Consider the following 8,250-nt stretch of genomic DNA (forward strand, 5'->3'; position numbering starts at 1 on the left):
CCCGCACGCCGCGGCGGAGCCGTGTGAGCGGCGCGGCTCGGCCGGGAGCGGCGGGAGGGTGTCTCTGGTGGGAGGAGCAGGCAGCAAAACCCAAGCGCTCTCTCTCGCTCGCCCGCTCCAAACCGCTTGGGAGAGAAAAATCCCTGGGTCTGCCTCGAGGAGGGACGTCTGCTCAGGTTGCTTTTCAGGATGTTTGTGGAGGCTGCGGGCTCGGCGAGAGGCTGAGCCGGTCCCGAGAGCCTAAATTACCGTGAACGTCATTAAGGAGAAGACACCCCAGGAGGGAGGGCGGTTTATGTACAAGGAAGGGGCCCAAACTCCCACAGACTTTACAGACGCGAGCACATCGGCCGTCTGCACAAGCACCGTACACACTTTTTCCCCCGCCTACTATTTTTTTTCTTTTTTTTTTTTTTTAAAAAAGAAGTACAGGTTAGAAGAGACTGTCCGTGACAAAACCAACACCATTAAATAATTTAAAACATGATGATTATGTATTCACATTCGTAGACAAGTATATATGTCTCTGTGCACAGAGCCCCGGGTCACTTTTTCCAGGTGGCAGTGGGGAAAGTTAATGGAGAAGCGTTAGAAATCCGAAGAGGGAGATATCCTCTAAGAATGGTAAAACCAGGAGCATTTACTTGAAATGAAACCATCAACCTGTGCACACGGGTGGTTTGTGCCATTCCATTAGCCTGCACCCTTGCCTTCCCATCTCCTTCTGCTCCTGGCACATGCCAGTTTTGGGATACTGCCTTGAAATTGATCGTCAACTTTTTTAACTCGGTGGGTGCAACACCTAGAGTAATGGAGCTGCAGTCCCAATTAGCCCGGGTAGATGTCTGCTACAACAGTAATTAATAATAATAATATCAGACAACAAATGTAAACTAACGCTTCCCAAATCTTACATGGAAAGAAGGGGAAGCCAGGATAGTGTGTTTAGGTCACTGAATCAAGCCTGAGGTAACCTCAGATACCATGCATACGTACATTAAGTTTATGCTGACATTAAGATTCCTTCCTTGGGCAAAGGGGGAAGAAGAGGGTGGAGGATAAAGGAGGTCAGCATTTTTGGGGGGTGTTTTTTGATAGGTTGTTCACCTACCATTTTCTGACTCGCAATATCTGGCACCAGATCCTGCAACTCTTTTGGAAACTAATATTTAGCACTCCTTTTAGTTTTTATGTTTCAAATCTTGGCGTGAACAGCAGGTAGCCAGTCAAAAAACTGCATGGGAATCGTGCTGAATGATTCCGTGTGATTGTATGCATGTATGTGCACCTCTTAATAGCAGGGAAACTGAGGCATCATAGAAATGACTCGCGGCACTATTGAAATAGTGGTGGAACCAGCGTTAAACCCTCAGCTCAGACCTAACACATGTTTAGGAATGGCTCAGGCTCAGAGAGGCTGTGGAGCTGCATCCGCCTTAGGTAACATGAGAGCACTTGCTGCACTCACTGGTGCTGATGGGGCTGCTCAAAAATCCCCCCCGTAGCTGCCTTCCCAGTGCTCCCCACTGATGGAAACACCAGAGCAGTTGAATTTTGGCGGCCCAGTTTGAGATCAAACTCTCCAGCATCTTTTGTTCTTCCTGAGGAGCAGCACTAACCTGCTCCTCACCACACATATATTTGCCTAAATTTCTTTCTTGCCGAGGGTGTGGTTTCTAGATCAATTTAAGCTGATTCAAAGCCAGGCTCCCCCTGAGAAAGATCTTTGTTTTCTCATCCTACCGCAGCCTGGACCTTCAGCAGTGCAACCCCACCCCTTTCCAATGCTGGTACCAGCACTTACACACAGGTCAGGAAGCTGATTCTGGTTTTAATTTTTTTTTTTTTTAAACCATTCATGTATTCTTTTCTGCTGAAATAATTTTCTGCTGGATCAGCTCCTTGTTCTGACTGACTCCCTGTTGTGGTGGAACGAGGGAGGCCACAGGAATGCACAGCTGGGGGCAAGGAGAGGGTGTCTGGGCCAGGCTGCTGTAGGAAGGGCAGACAGATGATTTGGGATCTCTCTGCTCTCTATTTCAGCTGCAGACAACTTGATTTCTCTTCTGTTTTTGTCCCTTGTAGACTGTTTTTCCAGTTGTGGGTGTTGGCGTTTCATTAAGCAGCGGTAGGACAAGGAGCCTTGCCTTTGGCATGGATATGAGAATAAAAAGTCTGCCAGGATGGAACAGTGGGCTGGAGAACAGGTGTCTCTGCTGCCTAAATGACTTTTACTTGAATTGCTTGTCACTCCCCTTTAAAAACTGACTAAACTTCAGGTCAGTGTTGTGTTCTGGAACGGACACGTGCTCTGAGAGAAAGAAAAGGAAAAGTGTGGGAGGTTTCTCTGCTCACTCGTTTACACCTTAGGTAGCTGCTCTTGGAGCGGTAGGTGCCACTGGGGAAAGAGCAGAGGACAAAAGCTAAACCTTGAAACCCTTGATTTGACAAATTTCTTGAAAAAGTGATGTCTGAAATTATTTCCTTCTTGTTTTGTCTAAGTGTTTGGGGTTAGGCCACATTTAGCTATATTCTGATTGAATGCAGGATATACTCTTAAAAGAGGGGTAACGTTGCAACTGGATCCCATGCTTTTATAGGAACAGTTGGGAAAGTTTTCTCCTCTATACAGTATTTTCTATGATCCTGCTGCACCCGTACACCTTTTAATAAATGCATGATAACTCAAAACAGCATAACAAAACCAGGCCAGCAGCATGGGATGAGAAAGTGGATTTTTTAAAGAATAATTTTTTGATGTGAAATCCTCAGCTCTTGCCTTCATCTTGCTTTGGGATACAACAAAGGGCAGCATTTATTCTGCTGGATGCAATAAAGGATGATGCAGCTCAAACTGCAGTGGTTCAGCCCTCAGATGTGAGCTTGAATTTCAAATACCTTTCAAACAGAAAGGCAATCCAGTTTGTACCTTTTCTCATGGACGTCTTTCTCTTCCCTCCTTTCCTGCCTGCTGTGTAAACCCTATCCTGCTTCCTGTAGGATCAGTTCCACACAAACTGCTGAAATATTGGCACCTTCATGTCACTGTCTTTTTCCTCCTCCTTCCTGGATCAATTAAGAAACCAGTTTTTCCTCTTAGTCTTCTCTACTTCTTTTGTGTGTCCTCCTCTTCTTGAGAAGGAAAACTAAATGCTTGTGATGAAGTAATCCCTGTTTGCTGGCACTTGCTGCTTCAGATAATTTTTATAAAAACAAACTCCCAATGTTTCGGGGGTTCTGCACAAGCCACATTACCAACTGAGTAATTTTTTTCATTTCTGGGAGCTTTGTGTGCACGCTCTTACCCACATTTAGTACCAACTACTACCATTTTTTTGTTTGTGTGGAAGTCAGTATATTTGGAAGTATGTATTTAGGAGATAAATAAAGGGGCTGAATTAAAAACATGAAATGCACAAAAATGTGCAGGTTTGTGCTTGGTGAATTTGTTATCCTCATGTACCCATCTGAGGCATATGCCAGGGGCAGAATTTGGCCATTTGCATTCAGTTTTACCAAATGGGCCGTAAAAAGTGTGGGTTCTGCTCAGAAACTCATTTAATGACTTTTCAAAAGTTAGACACAAAGCATTTTGTCCCCTTTTCTGATGATTCAGTTTCAAGCTCCTTGTCTTCCTACTTTGATGTCCTCTTTTTAACTTTAACCATGGTTCTTTTCCATTCTGTTTTGCATCTTCTCTCATTTGTCTAGAACAAAGTGCAAGTCCTAAATTATAGCAAACTTTTTTCTCCTTCCAAATAGTCCCACTGAAAAGCACTTTTTTGGAGAATTTTGAACAGTTTGTCTATGGCCTTTGAATGAAAAACATTTATACAGCAAAAATAATAGCATTATTATTTGTATAAGAGTGGATAATTAGCTCACGTATTTTTTACGCTGTATTGGATCATTCTTATCAAAAGTTTCTCCAGCATTATTACTGAGAACAAATTCAGCAACACGAAGTCAATCACATTATGGATAAAGCCATTATATTAGCTCCAGTCCAGGAATTTGAACAGATCTGGGTTGAGCTGTAGGACGATACCGACCATGTTATAAAAATTAAGTGTTGATTCTCAGTCCTACTGATCAGAGGAGAGTCAGAAATGAAATCTGTGTTTTGGGGTGTGAAAAAGACATTATTACTTCTGAGGATGCCAGTGGAAGCTAAAATAGAATTTTAGGATTTATGAAATGGGGCTATGGCAGTGAATTTAATGTTCAGCAGCTGAGGAAGGTGGACAGAGTTCAGTCCTTCACGGTTCAGCCCTTCACTTCATAAAACTGGATCTCCATGGGGATCCTTTTATTGCTGTTGACTTCAGAGAACATTAGAAGTGAGTTCATGTCACTGCAACTTTTGCAGTGTTACATTTATAGCACATTTCTATACAACTTGAACATGGGCCTGTGCTGTATTTTCTATATAAGTTTATATATTGTTATGAGCGTGCATACGTACACCAGTGTACTTCAATAATCTCTTTAAACTTTATGTAACTAGCGTATTTCTGCAGCATAGATACAGGCATGGGAGCATTGCTTAACCTAGGCTCCAATATTGCCAAAGCAGCTCAAAGAAAACTGAATTTAATTTCGTACTATGAAATTATTGCGTGCACACTTGATTTGGTTGACGCTTTTGGCACAAGCCCAGGTATTTCCTTCGTTGGTAACACTGTAATCTGAACGTCTGAGATCTCAGGCTTATATTTGTGAAAAGCTACGCTGGGCACGAGCTCGGACGTCAGTGTTGGGAGCGGATTTGAGTCGTGCTGCAGCACCTTGGAAATGTGCCTCTGAAAATCTGCTTAGTTGTTACATTTTCTTACAATAAATGGTGATCTTTGCTCCTACAGACATTCAGGATTCTTCTTATTAGCATATATTTATGTCTTTTTCAGTTTTCTGCCCTCTGTATTCACTAGAGGCAGAGATGTTTGCTATTTTTATATTGAGCAAAAAGCATATAAAACATATTCTTTTTTTTTTTTTCAATTGGAACAAAATAACTGATCCTGCCCTGTAACTGCAATGGGATGAATTTGGATGGCTTTTCTTTTTCTCTCCAGGCAGGTGCAGAGTAATACCTCAAAAGAACCATTATTTTGTGCCTTTATTCCAATGTGTACATAAATGCTTGCATAACCCTTGCACAGCTGCTGTACAAACTACTCATGCCACAAGTATTAGTAATCCTAACAGGGGAGGTTGCATGGAAAATTGGGGTGTGTATGCTAAACCATATGTACCATGCCCCTGAATCATAAAACTCGTGTTGCTGGAGCAGAGAGATCTTTGGAGACTGCTGGTTTTACAGGTCTGTAGGAAGCAGGATTATATACAACAGCTGCACCCCGCAGCTTCTCTCCTGTTGAGGCTTATCTTGTGCATTTCAATAAGCAGGAAACAGAATTTGGTCCAACATTATCTTATATGGTCTCAGCCCCTAATTTTATTTATATTTCATTTCCATAGGAACAATTATTTTCACAGTTTATTTTGAATACACATTAGAGCCACTCCAGTTGGAAGGTTTGAGCTGCCAATTCCAAGCTGCGTGGGGCTGCAGAGACACAATGTGCATTTTTTTTTTGTCTGGTTCTGCCTCTAATATAACTTTTTTTTTTTTTTTAATTGTATCTGTGATTTATAGCAGCGTTTCTGAACCAGTCTGAAGGAAGATGGGAGCTGGGGATTCATTTGACTGTCTAAAGCCCTGGCCACAAAAATCCCCTCCCAAGCTGAGCAGGGAAGCAGGGCTTGGCCCCGGTTCTCCGGGGCTGGGGGAAGGTTCCAGCTCCCGGTCCTGCCCAGGGAGGAGGTTTGCACATTACAAGTGGCTGCTTGGAGCAATCTCCCAGACCTTTAGCGGCACAAAATCGGGAATCCGGAGGACTTTAAAAGAATCCGAAGAGCCGATTTCCTCCGCTGTGGTGAATCGGTGCGGCGCTGTGTGTTTACACCCACCCGGGAGCTCCCCGTGGCTGAGCGCGGAGTGCTCGGTGTCACTGCCGCCCCTTTTTGTGGAGGGTGCTCTCTCTGTAAGTGCGGGGCTGTGGGAGTTTATCTTTCCGAGACTGGCACTTCTAAGTTTTCAGTCAGAAAAAAAAAAATAAAAAGAAATGCGCTTCCTAAATGGTGAGTTGCCTTTGTCAAGTGCATCTTTTCAGCATTCATCCAAAGCCCTTTCTGCAGTTGTCTGAGCCCCATAGGCGAATATATACTGTTAGACTAATAAGATAATTTTTCAGTTAAGACATCGTCAAACTGCAAGCGGGACAATAGAAACAAAACCCCTTTTGTTCTGACTAAACTGTTCCTAATGACCCCCTCTATAAACAGTGGCACCAGCGGAGGTCTCAACAAGGCTCTTCATTGAGCCCCCTTTCAAAAGGACAAGCAGAGCAGAACATGGGGCAGAAACTCTCAGAGTTATTGCACTTTACTCCGCTCTGGTGGTCTGACCGCAAGAGAGAATCTGTTGTTTTTGTTGTTCAAGGCACCCAAAAAGCATAATTTAAAAGCGTGGATTTCCGCAGTTAGCATCCTATAAAGAGTACTAAATATTTGGATTGTCGGCAAAAGAGCAGAAGGAAGCAGTTTGTATGTTTGTTTGTTTGTTTATTTAAATCAAGGAGCTATAAAATAGACTATTTAGAGTTCCACATAAAAATTTAACTTATTTCCTTGGGATAAGTTGCTGTCTGTTAAGCTCATGAAAATGTGAAATCCAGAGAAGTTAAGATTTTTACATTCCAGAAAGATCCTCACATTTGTTTTGGGAGGGTAAAACCATCTTCGTGAATAACATGTTTACCACGAGCAGGGGAAAGGTTTCAGTTGTTTAATGTCTACAGAAATTGAAGTTCTGATGATCAACTGAAACCACACAGGACCAAACTCCTGCTCTTCCAGCTGAGTAACTGCAGGGTAAGTGCAGCACAGGCAGCGTGTCCTCACACAGATGAGGGCTATGGAGATTTTGAATCACTTCCTGATTATTCCTGTCCCTATTTCCATGTCCTGAATACATGAAGAGAACAGCACAGGAGACCTTCCACTTCAACAAAAACCTGTTTACGGAGCATCTTGCTGTCTGTAATTGGGAAATGATGACAAGTCAGACAGCGAAAGTCCCTAATTTGGACGATTTGGGAATTACACTGGCTACATTTGCAAGTAGAAACACCGGATTCTTTTGAAAGAAGTTGGGGGTTGTGTTCTAATATCGGATTTAATAAGGGTGTTTCAAACTTAAAGCATAGGCAGTAGCTTTTTTTGGAAACGGAGAGATCGAGGAAGGAAGAAAGAGAAGAACATCCATTGAGACAGGAAGTACTTATTGAGTAAAGGCTGAATCATGGAGAAAAGTAACAATATTCAGAACATCTTAAAAATTCCACCCTGTGATGGGGGTCTGAGGGCACACTGCCGTTTTTGGGAGGAGTTCAGCAGTTCATAGCTCGAAGGTTTTGTTTCATGGTTGGGGATAGCGCCCACACTCTTCCTTTGTCAAAGAGTGGCATGGAAGGTTTCAGTGCGTCTTGGAAAAAGGAAGGATTTGGGTAAGTCCCAGGATGAAAGTCCAGCGCCCTGTCACAGGATACTGAGAGAAAGAGAAATGTCAAAGAAATCTTTAAGAGATTTTCGGTAGAAACAAAAGAATCTTTGTGAAAGATACTGTTAGCAAGTCTAATGGAAGGAATGGGGACCCAAAGCGAATTGAGAGGATTTGCAAGTTGTTTCTAAGCCTTGAGGCAAGAACAAGAAGCTGAGCATTTGCTGTTTACTATATTTGGTAGGTATGGAAGAGCACTTTGGCTATCAAGGGAGCACAGAAACTGCAGAGCCTCATTGTCTCTGGACTGCATTGTTGTGCTGGGGGTAGAGAAAATGCTCCTGTTAAAGGACAGCTCTGAGGAAGAGCAGCTGAGACCTGACCCTACCTTTTGTGAAAATGCTGTTTCCACAGCAGCACGGCCCAGATTCTTGAGCACACACCCGTGTTTCCATAAATCTGATTTTATTTTTCTTATTTATAGGCATGTAGGTATGATCCAGAGTGTGGCAGCTCTAGTTTTCAGGATTAAATATGGTAACTGCAATGTGGCAGCATGAAGGTATAGTATTCATTTTGTCACATCTTTTCTCAAAAATACACATTTGAAGACAGTTTTTACTGAAAATTTCTAGGAGCAAGATATTAGCTGAATCTGACTAAAATTTGCTACCTCGGAGGAGTCA

Source organism: Chamaea fasciata, unplaced genomic scaffold, assembly GCF_029207755.1.
Source record: "Chamaea fasciata isolate MVZ Bird 193981 ecotype frontalis unplaced genomic scaffold, bChaFas1.0.hap1 SCAF_17, whole genome shotgun sequence".
Classification (NCBI taxonomy): Eukaryota; Metazoa; Chordata; class Aves; order Passeriformes; family Sylviidae; genus Chamaea; species Chamaea fasciata.